General features: G+C 36.1%; 1 protein-coding gene across 1 annotated transcript in view; it reads right to left on the reverse strand.

The window, feature by feature from the left end:
* Window positions 1-9,944, reverse strand: part of LOC149779496 (uncharacterized) — a 36,339-nt gene extending 26,395 nt beyond the window's left edge. Inside the window, exon 1 of the mRNA XM_089940186.1 lies at window positions 9,805-9,944. The gene's annotated coding sequence lies outside the window, so the exon portion shown is untranslated. The remainder of the gene's footprint in view (window positions 1-9,804) is intronic.
* Between the last annotated feature and the right edge of the window lie 8,488 nt (window positions 9,945-18,432).

An 18,432-nucleotide genomic window follows, 5' to 3' on the forward strand; every position in this document is an offset into this window, starting at 1 on the left:
CTGTGTTAAATGTGAGGGCTCTCGAGGGATCCTTCAACAGACTGAGAGGGGCGGACCATGCGTGGGCGCTTCTTTGACCATTGACTAGAGCGAGTGGAACCGGAGATACATCTTGGACGTCAAATGGGCGCCACGATAGTTATATATATATATATAGATTACGTGTTCCATGTCATTATTATTCCCATTTCAATATCGTTATATGAGCGATAGATTCATAATTTTATGCATTCCCATTTCAATGTCGTTATATGAGCGATAGATTCATAATTTTATGCATTCCCATTTCAATATCGTTATATGAGCGATAGATTCATACTTTCGTGCATTCCCATTTCAAGATCGTTATATGAGAAAGAGATTCATAATTTGGTGCATTCCCATTTCAATGTCGTTATATGAACGATATATTCATAATTTCATGCATTCCCATTTCAGTATCGTTATATGAGCGATAGATTCCTAAATTCATACATATCCCTATATCCCTTGTTTAATAAGACCTTGTTTATATTGGGGTGTAGATCATATACTTTTATTTGTTGATCTATGATAGGACGAAATTCACGTTTGTTTAAAATTTCATTCGTTAAATTCATGTTTGAGTTTTCTCGTTGAGTTACTTGTTGTTGATCGTTCCATGTTAGGAACTTTATAATTTTCCTTATCTTTTTGTTTATAATGGTGTCAAATTTGTTTATATTTAATTTGCGTTTATAAATAAGCGTCTTATTAACGCAGTTGCTTTGAGTGTCTTCACTAATCCAGTCCCAACCCGGCTTCATCTTGTGACAAATGGTGTCAGAAGTGAGATTATTGGATTAGGCGGAGCAGGGACGTTAGTTTGCATAGGCCTTGACTCCCGTAAGATTTCAGTTATCTGTTTCAGATTGTGACCTTCCTTTATAGCTGATATTTCAGTTAGCGGGGCTTATAAAACAAAAAGTGTTTGTTAAGAAAAGAATGGTTTTTATACCAAAAATATCATTTTAAACTGCTAATTGACATTCTTTCTTTCGATCTTTATATTGGTAATGCTTTCTTTTACGTTCCAGTACTGGATCAGAGGACTGTTTTCCTTCAGGTACACGCTTTTCACTTATAAACAAGTACATTCAAAAGTATTATCTTTCCGCAGTAGAGAAGAATGAGCAGCCAGAATATAAGCGGCAGGTTAAGCGTAACCTTAGTGCATTTAAGTATATGCAGCAACTCTTAGTCCAAGCGGAACACATGACATTACATCCCAATAGAATAGCTTTCAAAACAGATTAAGAGTTAGAATTCTTCTTGCCGGATGAAGAAGTGTTAAAAGGAAAAAGAGAAGATGAAACAGAAGAGACCATGCAATTTGTTCCTTCAATGGCAACATCGAAAAAGCAAAGACATTGGAAGCCTGGACACATTCCACCAGTGGAGGTCTAGGAAGGAGGAGGGTGCTTATCACATCACTTTTCCCTTCTCGCATCCATTAAGCCTTGGGAGAGGGGTCGATGGCGCAGGAGATATGGTAAATGTGGAGCCCGACAATGAAGGTGCGGTCACTAGTGGAAAGTGGCCACTGAAGAAAAGACAAAACCAATGCCGCTCTGTTTGTTGTATTTGTATGTTTTTTTATATATATATCGATGTTTACAACCCAAATAAAACTTATAAACCCTTCCTTTGTGTTTGTGGGTATAGTGCCTCTATAAAAAAAACTACTTACCCTTGCCTTGCTTGTGTGCGATGATGTGTGAATATGTGTTCCTTTCTTTTTACATCTTATAACCGTTTTGTGCGATAGTGTGTTTGAAGTATAAACATCTAAGTATTGGCTACCATACACAGCGGCTTGGTTAGTATATTACGGGGTATCGGGTAGTACTCAGAATGTAGGATGGCTGATAATGTATCACAAAGTGGTGTGCTGGATGATACTCCAAAAGTAAGATAATAGAGAGTATATCAAAATATGAGTGTTGCATAGTAAAAATTTGACGACTTATAACTTTTGCAAAATGTTAACAACCCCTATACTCTACAGATGATGGGATAAAATAGACTTTGCTCAATCAAAGAATGAGAAATAAATAGTGTTCAAATAATGCCATGTAATTTAATCAATAATTAAGTAATTGTTGGGAGGAAGCCCAAACCGTATTACAATATTTTTAAAGTTTAGCCTTTATTTGTAATTATTGACCGCCTACTTTGGCCTGCGACGTTGAACCTACTACCGTACTCTTTATCTCAACTATAATTTAAATTTAAAATAATATGTTCAAGATTATTTCATAGAAACCAGACCATTTTCCTGATATTTTTTTAAAAAATATATATTATCCCTTATAATACTTATACAGATCGTATTATCTATAACACGCATGTGTTTCAATTGTGGTCGTGAGCCCTAACCCCCACCTCTCTCTCTCTCTCTCTCTCTCTCTCTCTCTCTCTCTCTCTCTCTCTCTCTCTCTCTCTCGCGTATTCTATTAAGTATCCTGCATGTAGTTGAAGATTTCTACCTAACCTGGAGAACTTGTTTAAGAAACACAGCTGCTTCTTTAATATGGCATTAGCATGTGATTAAGTCAAAAGCGTAATTATCCCACGGTGTGTTTCATTTATGTATGTATGTATGTATGTATATATATATATATATATATATATATATATATATATATATATATATATATATATATATATATATATATATATATATATATATATATGTATATCTGTATATATATATGTATATATATATGTATATATGTATATGTATATATGTATATGTGTATATATGTGTATATATATATATATATATATATATATATATATATATATATATATATATATATATATATATATATATATATATATATATATATATATATATGTGTGTGTATATATATATATATATATATATATATATATATATATATATATATATATATATATATATATATATATATATATATATATATATATATATATATATATATATATGTGTGTGTGTGTGTGTGTGTGTGTGTGTGTGTGTGTGTGTTTATATATATACTTTGTGTCGATATTTAAAAAGCATGGAAACGCTTATTATATTGTAATGCACAAAGAAAATACAATTAATTAAATTATTAATTAGTGGGATTCTTACTTTTACAAATTTGCCCTCCAATTTTTGTTTACAGAAAATAATCGAGTAGTCAGACGTTATATTCTATACAGGTATGCTACTGCTGCTGGAACACCAATATCATTGTATAGAAAACAGATGTGCTGATGTGCTGAAAAGTAATCAACATAGCTTAATAACTTATCTTAGAAATGATTAAAAATATAATTCACTGTGCAAGACATGCTAATAGCTATATATAATATTTTAAACGTTGTGTATTTTTTACTACGTGTTCACGCAACACACGGTCCTTTGTAATGTTAACAAATTTATAAATATACTTAACTTTCTTCATTCCAAAATTGTGTAAACAATCCACTGAACAAAAATGATAGTCAATAACAATCAGAAGTAACAATTTACATTTGATAATTCTGAATTTTATGATTTTATCCCATATTAAAAAAGGAACTAGTTGCCTAATATCTGTACTTCGGTCCACTATACCGTGCATATAATCCGTCAATTTAACAAACTTTTCCTGATCACATATCAACTAAACATTATAATTACGTTACCAAGCCTACCCAGGTCGGAGTTTAGTCGTCATTATAAAAACTTTTACGTTACCAAGCCTACCCAGGTCGGAGTTTAGTCGTCATTATAAAAACTTTTATCTAATTCTGATTTACCTTGAATGTGTGTGTGCTATCTCTTGAAGAACGAAATTTGAAAGTGAATTTTTGAAGGTGTTGGTCATAAAAATAAATGCTAATTTCATTTTCTAACCTTGCATTTTCCATAACTTATAACACTCAAAATTTAATAGACGACCAATGTGGCTAGAAAAAATTAATAATTTAACTTTAGTACCTCAAAAAGAATTATACATATTTTTCTATAAGTACGAACATTATTTTCTTATGGTTGCTGTCAGTATGTAACAGAGGCGTAGCTGGGGGGGGGGGGGAGACAGGGGGGTACATATGTCCCCGGGCGCCAAGGTACAGGGGCGCCAAAATGAGGCTTACAACGTTACATTATAATAAGTAAACAAGGGTAATATTCAAAAATGTGATTAAACGGGGAGGGGGCTGGGGCGCCAATTTTATAGTTCGTCCCCGGGCGCAAAATATCATAGCTACGCCTCTGGTATGTAACTTGTATACTTATACACAACTCTACTGTCAACACCAATATATGCTTTCCCCGCACGCGTTTATAAACACTGCACCTAAACAAACCTTCAATTCAGAGAAGCATTTTTTTAAATCATCAACATCGATCGGCGACATTTTTATTACGGTTTCTTTTAATTTTGTCTTGAAAATGTCGGATAATCATTAAGAATCGATATGCCAAGAAATTTTAATTTCCAGTGAAAACTAAGACCGGCGAGCTCGCGCCTATGAAACGTATGTTTCTATTGTCGTTATGGCTAGTTTTGGAAAAAAATAAAATGATGATGATGATGATGATGATGATGATGATGATGATGAAACAAATTTATTGATGGTAGCAAAAGTGAACTATAATCTGAATACTGATAGCAACAAATTACCTCCTGAAATAGTTACTATAATAAAAGCGGTGTTTTTTATTTTTAAATTACTCGGAGAAGGATTATAGTAAATCCGAATAATATTGACCGGATTTTACAAAATAGCAGAATCTTGAACAGTTTGTCTAAACATGATTTCGAAAAATATAGGTTCATTTTTTTCTCTCACAATTTTTCTTTTTATAGTTATCTTGAAACTATGTCCATCGATACTGTAAATACAAAGAAGCTGCAGTCAAATAAAAGATTGTGTATATATATATATATATATATATATATATATATATATATATATATATATATATATATATATATATATATATATATATATGTATGTATGCATGTATGTATGTATGTATGTATGTATGTATGTATACAGAGAGAGAGATAGAGGGGGGAGAGAGATACATACATACATGCATGCATACATACATACATACATACATATCGTATATTTTTGTTTAATTGTCATAATTGATCCAATCGGTGATAAACTCTATACATGTATTGATAGCATTAGGTGTGATGCACCGATTACAATAGCTTTGTTTTCTTCTGTCATGTCCAGCGGGCCGTGTTTTAATCCAGACAGCCGATTAAAAAGTCGTTCCGGTACAATATTCCTCTTTTCTTACGTTATGAAGTAAATCTAAGATAAATCGATCCATAATATGATTGTACATCTAGATAAGTGCATTTCCAAGTTGAAAGGAAATCATCGGAGACCGTAGTTGATAGGCGCGCAGTCGATAGTGTGTGTGTGTGTGTGTTGCGTAGAGACAAATGATCCTTGGACTTAAGTGACCTTCTCCCATCAAATCCCAACAACCAAAAATGAGATGATGGTTTGTGAATGCACGAGAAATAGACTGTACGAAAAGAACGTTTATCTGTAATGGATTTTCAAAGCCTTGACGGACTTAGGGAAGCGTTGAGAAAAATGGCTTCAAAATGTAATCCAAAGATTACGATTAATTTTCATATCCAAAATTATCTTTACTGCTGCAATCTTAGGCCGCCTCCATAACTTCAAGACAGTTATCAGAAAATCGTTGTGAAAATTGGTTTTAGGTTATTTCATATTAATTGCCGGAGATAGAGCAGCTGTTTTGTGGATTTTAATAGACTGTCTACACAATAATCATCATAAAATCGTTTATAGCACTGGCTGTGATAATGGTGAGTTCAGACATTCCGCCTAAGTAAGCCCACTTGAGAACAGTGAATACTGTAACGGAAAGATTTATTAGATTTGTTCATTTTGTGTCAACAAAAACCCAAGAGAGATCAAAATATGGATTATCAAATCCTGGAGAATTTTAGATACAAAACAAAGTCTGACGCGGTGCCAATTCGCTTCGATTAGGTCTTGTGGAAATACAGAATACACATTCAACAGTCCATCTGTCCAAATTAGGTCACTTTTCCTCGGGATGTGTGGTAAAATATATGTTGCTCATGGCAGAAAGCACAGACAGAAAATATAAGTATATGATATATATATATATATATATATATATATATATATATATATATATATATATATATATATATATATATATATATATATATATATATATATTAGTTTGATAACTCTTGGTTAATCTCGTAAGTCATTTAAACTTAATGCTCGCTGACTTACTAACAAACCTTGAAAGTGTCAGTTCTGAATTTAGTAAGAGCGCGTAAATAATTGACTTTTAACTATTGACCGATACGCACGATTTGCTTTTCCATTACATTTTCTATTTAGTTATAACTAGGATGCATTCGTGTGTTATGACATTCGTTTCGGAAACAGCGTGAGTACTAGAAAGGCGTGAGATATATTTTCGACTTTATGGCGAATTAACTTAATACGTTTGGTGGCTGGATAATATTGTTTTCAAAAGAGGATGTGAAAATCCCCAATTCACATTTCATTATTCGCATCGTATTTTTATTTCATTAGGAAAGTGAAATTGAACATGTTCTAAAAATGTCAACAAAGTTGTGTTTCTCCAAGATCAGGGGACGGAAAAGGGGTAATAAATGTCGTGTGTGTATATATATATATATATATATATATATATATATATATATATATATATATATATATATATATATATATATATATATACTTATTAGTAACCACAGTTTCTGTTTTAACTATACATCAGTTACACGATATTTTCACATCCTCTTTTGAAAACAATATTATCCAACAACCTATATTATATTGACCTGTCACAAACAAGCATTGTGCACATTCACATTGAAAATGTGAAATGTATATTTCTCTACCGAACTAAAACGGTCTTGAATCTGGATGATTGCAACATTGTCGTTTATGACCTGTGTGTGCGTCACTGCAGTTTTGTAACTCCAACAAACTGTCCTAAGCTTCTTCAAAGTTACCATGGATACGTGATTTATTTATTTATTTATTTATTTATTTATGTATTTATTTATTCAGCCAATGTGGGTATGTGAGAAAGCTTGCCAGTAGCTTCTCGTGGGTCGGTGGTTCTTTCCAGGAGTTTTCCCGGGTTCTTCCTCCACCATTAATACTGGCCGCCATGTATAGCCTATCGTGTGCTGAAAAATGGCGTTAAACCCTACAGCAACAACAACAATTTATTTATCAATTTATTTATTTATTTATTTATACATATCTTTGTAGCTTGAAGAGAAAGATTTTACTCACACATTACAAGCATGGCATTTCGTTTACCCGTACTTAGTCAACTGACTGAAGCAGCTTTTAGCACTAAAAAGGTTTTTCTATATTCGGTATTATAATAGGCTTCCCATTTGATAATGTAATTCATGTTGATGAAACGTTCTTTAATTTATAAATTCATTTATAAATAATTTTCCTGCGACATCTAATCTTTTTCCATTATATTTTATTTCAACGTCAAGAAAGAAATTCCACATTTGTTTGAGATATCTTCCAGATATAAAACTATATTCTGAATAAGAAAAGATTTCGTTTCAGAACATCTCGCCAGTTTGTCCACCCCATATCCAACGATCAAACTATTGTGTTGTCTACCTATCTAGTTAATGAACGGGTTTGTTGACAGGCAACGCATTTCACTGGATTTGGCATGAAAATTAGTATGTGAATAAGTAACGATTTTAACAATATATGACTTCAACTGCACTTTTAGGCTGCTAATTTCAGTTTTAAATAAACCATGCGCGGCAAATATAACTGTGATTAGTCTCTCATTTTGAACTGTTGGATACTGCAGAACTCAAAGTTGTACCACGACTATATTCTCTCTTTCTCTCTTACACACACACACACACACACACACACACACACACACACACATTACTGAAGTGAATATGTTTAGCAAAAGTGTGGCAATTTATAATACCTGGATTTGAATCTCAACAATATCATATGTAACGCTAGATTTATATGACAAGCTAGAAAAGTCTTCGTGAATGCTAAAATGTGTTGTTGTTGTTGTTGTTGTGGGGTTTAACGCCATTTTTCAGCACACGATTGGCTATTCATGGCGGCCAGTATTAATGGTGGAGGAAGAACCCAGGAAAACCCCGGAAAGAACCACCGACCCACGAGAAGCTACTGGCAAGCTTTCTCACATACCCGCATTGGCCGAATCCGAGACTCGAACCGACGCAGACAGAGGTGAGATGGCAGTGATCCGTAACGGAGAGCGCTTCAGACCACTCGGCCACTCGGGGCCCCTGCTAAAATGTGTAACTATCGTTAAGTTGCAACATATAAAATGACTTGAACGATAGCATTATGAGGCAGAAAAATCTGTTTAAACAGAGCTCAAAAGTGTAAGTGCTAACGAATATGTCCTTCAAATTATACATTTTCGAGTTTTGTAAATTGACTGCATGCGAATTAATATTTGGTAGTTTAAAATTTCGCCAGTACAGCTCATTTACCGGTTTCCACTGATGCCTTTCCTTTATTAGTCTCCATGAGAAAATACGTTTCAGATCAAGGCATATTCCGCTGTTAACTGTAAACTTATTGTCTTCGTAAACTATTAATAGCATACGTCTCCCCCTCCCCACTCGTCATATTTATATTTTACTTACTTTTACTGTTTACTGGCAAATTTTCCCGATAAATGTCAGTGTACGAAAAACCAATCGGGATATATGAGCAAGTTTATTTTGGCTGCAAGAGTGTAATAAAATAAATAAATAAATAAATCTGTTTGACAGCCACTCATTCATCGTTAATATGCGTTCAAAATACTTAAAAACACAACCCAGTGGTAAATTAGGCACAACCTAATTCCTCCAATCAAAGCCATCCGGCATGTTGAAAGCTGTAGAAATCATGATCAGCGTAATATGTACGTGGTCATTTAATTCAAAAGAAGAAGGATATATCGCATTTTTCTATTACTTCTCTTCTGTTTGCCCGGTTTCCCAATTTACAAGTATTAAAACACTTCGGTTCGTTGCCAAGCAGTGTATGCAGTTAGGGCCTTAATGACTGGCCTAAGCGACATGACCGGTTTACCGCACCGGTCGGCATAGTATATGTGAGCAGTGAAAAACAACGATAGATCAAATCCAAAACGTCACAAAATGGGGCAATATTTCACGCAGCTATCATGAAATTGCAAAATACGAATGGTTTAGCTCTTTTTAAGAAAAAGAAAAAACAACAACAAAAACATACAGTAAAGTTGGAAAGTATTACTTGTGTTCGTTTTGATAAACTTTACAAATATTTCCCTTGTCCACAGTGAATTCGAGTCTCGACTTGGCCAACGAAGGAATATAAGAAAACTTTCCAGTAGCCTCTCACTGTGTTTTTCTGGGGTCTTCCTCCGCAAGATATACTAGCCGCCATGTATAGCCTGTTATATACCGACGTGAAACACACAAAACCAATCTAAATACATTTCCAAACTAAGTTGTGTATTTCTGCCGTGCACACTCTGATCCGAATGATCAGTCATACGACTGGTTTACGTATGCATTAAAGGCCTAATTCACTTGTCTTTATACGCTTCCAGTAAAAAAAGAAGTCAAATAGACTCGTCTATGATACTGTCTCTAAATCAATATTTCCAACTGAAAAATCATACCAATAAATAATTAAATAACTCTATCAGCTAAGCATAAAGATAAGACAGAGTTAAAAACGGTTACTCACGTGAGATGTTCCCTTTAATAGAGGGCATCAGCCAAATTGCAACATAAGGCTGACCAGTTGAAATTCCAACATAAATGCCAATCAAGACTGTCCAATTCGCAGCACCTCGCACGCTCTCTAATGCAGTAGCACGACAAACATAAAACAGTTTTAACTCTCACGGACCAATATACAACATAAGACCTATGTAGTGTGTCGGATTTGTTAATCTCAGTTTGATTTTTTGTAATGCGGACCATGCATCTGGAAAAGTGAATAAAAAATATAACCGTATGTGTATTATATATGTGTCCATACGAAGGCCACACCTGGAAACTTTTGATAAAAAAGTCTAGTCTAGAACCCATACCCAACCCGTCCACACAATAAAGGGGGTGAGGTGCTGTACATCTTGGCATTTCCTTCTGCAATTGAGACTGTTGGATTTTTGTCTTTAATTCGGTGTTGGAGAGATGTATCGAGCTCTAAAGAATAAGTGGATTTTATCGGATGTTTACGCGACGATATACGTTCATCCAATCGAACTTCGGCATTATTCTGCCGTATTTCCTTCTTAATATTGCTGTCACGTCGGAAGGGAGTCCATTTCCACGCTCGAACGAATTGTGTGCTATCGGCCACTTACCACTTCATAACGATGAATGTGATTTACTTCGTAAACTGTGAGGATCAATTCTCCAAATTCAATAAGCTCTAAAGCTCCTGAGCGTCATCAAAATTCATCCCATATTCCCCAAATGAATAGAAGCTATGTGTTTAAAACTCAAGTCACCCCCTGGTGTATATTTGGTGACCCTTGCAAGACTGCGTAAAGAAGCAATAAATATATTTACTCAGTTCTGTTTACTGGTTTGTTTAAAGCTGACTGCACAGCAACAACAGCAAAACAACAACATCAATAACAAAGTACATGGAAATGAACAAACTAAACGAAATCGACCTCTTTTATTACGTGTACAACAAGAGGTCCAAATAATGTTAGACTATTAGCAATAATTATCCTCGTGAATTGTGACTGCATTCGATGAGCAAAATTTAAACAAACACGAAAACTCAACGTTTTATGAAATGCTATTCAAATAAAAAGACAATAAAGATTTTCAATTTGCAAGTTACTGCCTAAAATGCTTATAGATTTGAGGAACTCTTCGCAAAATGAGCATCAAATATAATTGAAATATCCTCGTAAATATATTGAGGACTTCTGTATATTTTCTTTGATATGAACACCTATCAATATTGTTGCTGCAAGGCAGATGAAGGCGTTAACGTCAGTGGAGTAGAGTGTTGATGGGAGTTTTAGATCTTTCGTATTTATATAGGTAACAGCCTTCTATCCCCCATGTCTTTGGGTTAAATTACAATAAATCACGTGTATGTGTGTGAACCCTCACATTGGAATTAGTGAATGTGAACAATATTCAACCATAAGAGAGGATAAAGTTATTGGGTATACATTGCGGTGACCTACAATAGTAATCAACAAAACCGATATTGTGAAATTACGCATGGTAGACAAAATTGTTTAGTAATCCGTGATAAATACTTAGCTTGCTTTTGATATTATATACTGTTTTGTATGTTTTCAAAGGATATTACTTGACTTTTACTGTCTGTAAATCCGCTACCCAAAGGTTCCGTATATGTACTCGGAGTTGTCGGTGCTTTTCCATTTCCGGTAACACAATCTTGATTCGGTCGTGCTAATTATTTCATCCTCGATAACTATTGAGTACATTTTACTAATCGTACTGATATTACTTTGTACTGCTGCGAGAAATTTGGAATAATTGTTCCACAGGCCGAATTTAATCAGGTGCAACACTCAAACGCACTTCCACTCAATTACCCTTTTTACTGGTACAATCATAGAAATTAACTACTTAGTGAATATGTAAATTTCCGGCTACTCTGCGTTCGGGAAGCATAGAACCCTTTTCATATAAAACCATACTATCTGAAACTATCGATCTCGTATTTTCGCTCAATAACTGTTACACGGACAAGTGAATCTATGCTATATAACAGACGAGATCTTTTTTATTTTTAGTTGAGTCAATGTTGGTAATACATACTCAACGGGAAATATAACCTTGGTGGATTTACCACTGAATTACACTTCCTCTTGTAGAAACAATCCTTGGGTGTTCTCTCGTCTGGTGGTGCAATTAGTAAGTTGGTTTTTGCAAATGCGATATTCCAAGCCGGCCCCGAGTTGGTAATGATACATCACGGTGGTTCCAACTTTCTTTTTCTATTTGGTCCTTAAGAAGATTATATTTGAACTTAACGCCTCTAGTCTGGTGACGCCGTTTTGAAGCAGGTATACATTGATAAGTGTAACAAAATTGCTATCGATGTTAGCCTCCTTTGTTATGTCATTAGTCACTTTATCCGTAAATTCCGTAACCTTATAATCAGTGTCAGAATAAATTATTTATATACAATGATAAATCTTAAACACAAACACCGAAGACGTTTAAGAACCAACCGGAACAGATGTTAATTCCTTCAAGTGAATTTCATCTCTGGTGACTAATGATGCTGATGCTGCAAATGTGATAAGTTCCATAATGGTAGTTTTTGACTACGTGATATTTGTGGTATCACACGTAAACACTGCTTATTATTGATTAATAGCGCTATCTGACCCCAACCGCCATTGTTTCCAGTTTTGATACACAGGTATGATCCGGACTAGCGTGCCTTTAAGATACGAAGTTTAGGTCTATCAAATCCATTATCAAGATAACCGAACGCAAGTCGAACGTTTGCTAAGGTTAATGCGTGAGTTTGTTTCCATCTCCTTCTTTGATTAATAATCTGACAATCACTCCATGAAGTTACAAAATGTTCTAATGGGAGAACATCTGCGATCTATTCATCCGCGTATAGTTTCATCTCACTATTAGTAATATCGATGTAGTCTTTAATAAACGCATCAGACGAGCCAGCGTCTCTGTTTCCCCCATTCTAATTGATTTCATCCGGATCCTTTGCGACAGTACCTCGCGACCTCACAACAACATCTTGAATGTCCATGCTTTAAAAATAGTTTTTGAATATCCACGTTAGAGTTTTACAGTTTTCCAGTTTGATCTTCAAAACTAACAAAGTAACCTGGGTCAACACCAATAACAACTTGACTGTTTAAGTGTGAAATCTGCTATAGTGGCAAAACTGCTCAAATCCGCATCAGCGCCGTGTCACGCCATATACATATTAACAGACATTTAGTATATTATGAAACCTACTTTAACGTAAGATCAATAAGTTTTTGCGGGGTTGGTGAACGATCATATGCACGCAACACTTTGACAACATGATGACGACATATTGGCTTGTCCATCTGAGCTTAAACATGTATAGATGAATACATAACGGTAGATGACTTTCCCCTCCATGAATCCTAGTGCCCCTGGTTACATAATACACAACTTCAAATGGAGGTGGAAGACATTTTGAGTCCCAGTAAAATAAGTGTTTGGGTGTCACCGAGTATGCAACCCAAAGAGTGCCAGATCCTGTTCTCAAATCCAAGATAACAATGCCGGTTTGGTGTGTGCATGGCACCATCGATGCAAGTTGATTTCGCTTAACAACACCACGAAAACACTTGATTGATGTTACCATCACTAGTAAATCATGATTAGTTAATGGACGCGTAGCCTTTTGTGTAATCGAAGACCTCTGCTTGATGATATTCGATTTTTTTTCCTGGTATTGAGTAAATGTACCTCCGGATTCATCAACGAGTCTACACTGATAATGTGACAACCACTCACCAGGTACTGACAACATTCTGGGTACTAACTCATAATCATTGTTATTGGGGTGGTGAATATATTCATGGTTCATGGCATTCTAAATCAACTTTAACGAAATATTCATAGTCACTACTGATATTTCAATCATGTACGTGGTTTTGTAAGTCAGTATGCCAGGGATCAATCCACTGAAACCCATCACCAAATAATGGTTGCATCATTGCCTATCAGTAACGATTACTGGAAAAAGACACAGGATGCGACTAATTGGGGCAGAGGGGTTACGTTCGAATATCGACGACTTACCATTAATATTTTACCACGAAGTGAGCGTTCGATGTTGTTGTTGATACACGTGCATCCCAAGCCATATCCCTAGCGTAAAATAGTGTACGGGATCTGGCTCATACACTCGCATAACAGTGTCACAAAATGCCTCAAACACATCTGCTAGTAATAACACATCGGTGCAAAATACAGATCTTGATAATCACTAATGATTTTGCAATCAATTGTGGGCTAGACTTTCTTTACTTGTTCATCATCTTTTTCTGAAATACCTGCACGCGACAATGCTGAATAAAATGCCTAGATAGATGGTAACTGAGTTTCGGCAAACTTGTCCCAATCGCTCATGTATTGGCAGGGATACACCCTTTTCTAGTTAAGACGTCAGTGTTAGTGGTGCAATTCCTACTAAAGAATTTGAAGTTTTCTGCCGCAACATTGCTGACTAATTGTCTAGAGAAGAACTGAAGACTGTAACGAATTTATGAACTCTAATTGTCTGAGTTTAAACGTTATATAATTTTCCATATTATTTAGAATAACACTTAACATTGTCTTTGACGCTGATTATTAATGACCGTCATACCCACGCAGGTCATGAAGCATAATATGAATACTTGCTTGACTTGGTTTAATTTGTAACTGCAAACTGCATGAGGCTATGCGCAGCACCAGAGATGTGAGAGTGACCACGATCTTTGGAACTTTCAGTTCCATCTAAAGTGCCATCACAGATCCAGCGATTAGCGGTCTTATGAAACTCTTTAAAATCTTCACTGGTTACGAGTATATTAGCGCGAGAATAGAAATTGATTGCTAAATTCGTTGCAGCATTGAGCTATTTATGAAACACCTCGATTGAATCTATGCCACGATACAACATTGGTGGTTCAGTTTGCCCATCGCATCAAACAACAGTGTAACAACCCGCATGGGACTTGTTCTGCAACTTGTGTTGTATTTGTTCTATTTGTTAGGTCCTGGTCGCTGGGACAATTGGGTCTAACAGGAATGTTAAGATATTCAAAGTCTGCAAAGATGATATAGGATATCTTCATTATTCGTTGCACCACTGTAAACTTCAAAATGTTTTACGATGTTTCGGCACAATAGTACGCTGTGGTTTTTCATTAATTCCACCACGACAAAAATCTTCTCCAGGGATCAGATCTTGTGTGTTACATTCATGCATGCAACGTTAGTAGTGAAATTGGCCACTATACGGACAATGAACATTTAATGTTAAAAGATGGTATATCAAATATACGGACACCCATCTCCCGGGCCAATATACGGACACAAGCTTGAACTTGTATACGGACAAAGGAAAATCGAACATAGGTTGGGCTTTTTATAGGGACAATAGGAATGGAACAGGTGGGGTGACTGGGCCTTGGCAAAAAGTGTCTGCCAGACGTTATATAAAGTTCTATGTCCCGCTCCATCAAGCATTCTATCAAGTTATATGTCCCGCCCCGCTGGGCGTTCTATCAAGTTCTATGTCCCGCCCCGCCAGGCATTCTATTAAGTTCTAAGCCTCTATGTCCCGCCCCGCTAAGCGGTATAGCTTTTCACGGCAATATAGCGACAATGGAAATCACAGTCAAATATCCTCTGGGCCTGTATAGCGACAAACAAAATTTGGTCTGTATAGCGACAATAGGAATGGTACAGGTGGGTGACGTCATGGTACTGGACATTAGCAACAATTATGCAAATGGTTGACCTCAGTCGGGCCACACAGGAACAGCGGGGGAAAAAGCGATAATGCTGGGCCGGGCGGGTACGTTCAGCTAGTTCAGCGGTGAACTATACAAATAATAACACTTGGCGGGGCGGGACGTTAAACTTCTTTATATACAGAGACAGATATATCACACAAACATAACAAAGACACAAATATCATATACTATCCACACAGGGGAAGGAGAAAGAAAAAAAACACCAAAATATACTATCCGCACAGAAGGAAGAAGAAAACAAACCAAAAAATACCATCCACACAGGGGAAGGATAAAAAATGCCCAAAATATGCTATCCACACAGAGGGAAGAAGAAAAAGCAAACCAAAAATATACTTTCCACACGGGGGAAGAGGGGAAAAAATAATATATACTAGCCACACTACTATCCACACAGGTGATGGAGAAGAAGAAAAAAACAAAAATGTACTATCCACTCACGGGAAGAAGAAAAAAATTGAATCCAAAATACACTGTCCATACAGGGGAAGGAGAAAATAAATGAATTACACTATCCACACAGAGGGAAGAAGAAAAAAAAACAACCCAAAATATATTATCCACAAAGGGGAAAAGGAGAAAAAAATAAACCCAAAATATACAATCCACACAGGGGAAGAGGGAAAAAATATATTCACCATCCACCCATGGGAAGAAGAAAAAATCCAAAATACACTATCCACACACGGGAAGAAGAAAAAAATAATTCAAAAATATACTATCCGCACAGGGAAGTAGAAAAAACAATCACATACACGTACACGTACGCGCGCAAAGACACAAATAGGCAACACACAAAAACGAACCCACATAAATGTACAAGCGCACACATACGTACATACACACAAACGATCGCGTGCAAACAAAAACACATACACACTTTGTTCTTAAGGGATAAGCTTTTTGCTAAGGAAAAAACACACACACATATACAAACGTACGCGCTCACACATACACATACATGCACACACAAACGTACACGCACGCACACAAACATAAATACACACATACGCAAACACAAACGAAAGCGTGCATACAAAACACATACACACACTTTTTGTTAAGGGATTAGTTTTTTGTTAAGGGGAAAACAAATACACAAACACATACAAACGTACGCGCCCACACATGCACGCACGCACACAAACAAAAATACACACACACACACTATTTTACAAAGGAGGAAAACGAAGTGCTTATAGACACACTTCTATTTTTTAACTACAAACACAAATAGTTTGGCAATATGACTGCAATCTCTTTTCTAGAGTATTGGGGTAGCCCTGAAATGGGCTGTTTTGTTGTTGACTTTTGGCAATCTCATAACGTCAAGATTGCGTCCCCGTCTGGCGGCAGGTTTTCCCACATATTAGGGTATGCTTATGCGGAAAGAGGAGAACTCTTTCGTGTCCACACGGAAGTCTACAAAACCTCTGTCTGTATGTTGTTGTTGTTGCTGCAGCTGTTCTCTCTACCGCTTCAAAGGTCTATACTTCTCCGTCCATTCTTCTTGCTCCTTCTTGATTTCGTCTCTAAACACTTCTTCAATCAGGTCTTGAGCTACTTTCAGCATCCTGACATTCTCTATCTCTTCAGGCTTTGATATCAGGCTTTGCCTGACACGATGCAAATTCACGTGGGCTTCGTTCAGCTTCGCTAGTTTTGAACACATCTTAGGAGGATGAGTCAACATTGGATGGTCTGACTTACTTACTGAAGTTGGATTAACGTCGTGTTCGCCCAACTATTGCATGCACGACGGTTTTATTCTTACACTGCAAGGTGTTTAAATTACTTCTGGAGTAAGGAATTAGTGTCTCATCACCTAGGAATTTATGTGTTCACAGAACACTGTTTGATTTAGCCGTCAGGTCGTATGACTATTTAATCCCTAACGACCTGAATGAAGAGCTATCATGAGTGGGAATGAACACAACACGCACTCATGTCAAGTAAAGAATTTCAGTCTGGTGTTAACCACACCAGGTGTCGACCAAAACAGTGTGTAACGCCAGTAACGATTAGTCGCACTATGACCTCACATCGGGGCAAATGGCTTTAGACGGGTGGAAATGGTTCCACATCTCCGTTTATGTACTATGTCCGAGTGAGGCAAGGAAGCAAGGAGCTCAGCAAGCCGGCCATGGATGTCGTGTACTCCCCAACACGCCAGCTCGTACTTAACCAAATTTAGTCCAGTCATTAAAATGGACAATAAAAAGTGCCAATTATGTGTTAGCCACTTGTGCAATTGAGTGAAATTATACAAGTCTTAGAATTTTCCTATGTCCTAACAGTTCTAGTACAGAGTGTACATTGTAAATGCACTACCAATTTTTATTAACTAGTATGTCTAAGCGACATGTAAAAAGTTTGGTAACTATTAGGTAAAAATAAGTTTTTATTTTTTGAAGCGGTGGTAGCGAAAGGATAAAGTTAGTAATGTGGTTTTATCGAATAGGGATACCAAGCCAAAATGGTTCACTGTATAAGAGGCAATATTGGTTACCCTTAGAAGGGCTTTTTTAAAGCAAAAGTTCCCCGTTTCTCTTCTGCTTCTTTAAATTTCTTCGCAGTCCTTTTGTCCTCTCTGGTAATTTCGAGGAAGTGGTAACGGTGTAGCGCAGTGGTCCAAGTTTTGTTGCACATGTTCGTCATGAACTTCGACCATAAAAATGTCTTGATTTTCGATGATGTTTTTTAATTAAGGTTAATGATTTCGATCAAAGCCACTTCCCAATTGGCTTCGTGATCTAATTGGATGGCCTGAGGTAATGTGGCAGTGAAACAACATAATGCGTTATTAGGAAACACTTTCATGGAACTTACAC

This window comes from Sinohyriopsis cumingii, chromosome 17, assembly GCF_028554795.1.
Source record: "Sinohyriopsis cumingii isolate HCF-2022 chromosome 17, ASM2855479v2, whole genome shotgun sequence".
Lineage (NCBI taxonomy): Eukaryota > Metazoa > Mollusca > Bivalvia > Unionida > Unionidae > Sinohyriopsis > Sinohyriopsis cumingii.